Here is an 809-nt window from a genome sequence, read left to right as displayed (position 1 = left end):
GCGACTGCAGCCGTGTGCGAACAACTCCAGCAATCAAGCCTTTTCTTTGGCAGCATGAGCGCACTGCGAAAAAAGTAGAGCGATAATTAAATGTGATTTATTATGAAGTATTTGTCAGGTTCTGGGTTTTTCCTTTATGAGAGGTGTCTCCCCTTCGGCTCCCCGTTGGTGGGTGGCCTGGAGTGGAGCTGCACGCCTGAAGCTCGTTGGATCATCAGTCAGGAGAGGATTTAAGGAGCTACCAGACCTCTCCTCTCCGCCGGATGATTATCCCTTCATGGTAGTCTCTAGCTTGTTAAGCCTTCCCCTGTGAAACGCTAGCATTGTTTTTGAACTTCTTGAGAAAACCTCTCTGCCTGTTGTCAGCCTTCCTCACTTTTTCCCTGTTTCTCATTTCCAGATAGTAGCCGACTTCCATTGGCGAATCTGCCTGCCGCTCTCAGAACCACACTGGCCTGCCCGCTCCAGCTCACTGTTCGTTTCCCCCCCCACCGTCGGGAAGCCCTCCAAGAAGACGTAAGCCAATTACTCGTGTTAACCCATCCAACTTTTTGTCCACCTCTGGCCAGATCATTGACCTGTTTTCTCCGCTTCCAGGCGAGACTGGGACCTATGCCTAAGGATCATCTACGAGACATTGTGATAGCTTTTTCTAATAAACATTTACTCACCAGTAATCTCCGGGCTTGATTCTACATGTGGGTTAGAAGTCTACCATCCATTATGACAGCATTTACACGTGTTACACCCAAATGGAGATTCTTTCGTAAGATACAGTATGCGAAAAGGAAGATGTGCGTCCTGGAAAT

General features: G+C 48.3%; 1 long non-coding RNA gene across 1 annotated transcript; it reads left to right on the top strand.

Moving 5' to 3' along the window:
- The first annotated feature begins 413 nt into the window (after positions 1-413).
- Positions 414-730, top strand: LOC106942555 (uncharacterized). The gene is made up of 2 exons (XR_001423652.1): positions 414-516; positions 598-730. It is a non-coding gene; the product is annotated as an uncharacterized LOC106942555 (long non-coding RNA).
- Positions 731-809: the final 79 nt, after the last annotated feature.

The sequence above is a fragment of the Poecilia latipinna genome, unplaced genomic scaffold (genome assembly GCF_001443285.1).
Source record: "Poecilia latipinna isolate Pla-1442-1.1 unplaced genomic scaffold, P_latipinna-1.0 Scaffold4376, whole genome shotgun sequence".
Taxonomy (NCBI): Eukaryota; Metazoa; Chordata; class Actinopteri; order Cyprinodontiformes; family Poeciliidae; genus Poecilia; species Poecilia latipinna.
This window is presented reverse-complemented; position numbering and strand designations above follow the sequence as displayed.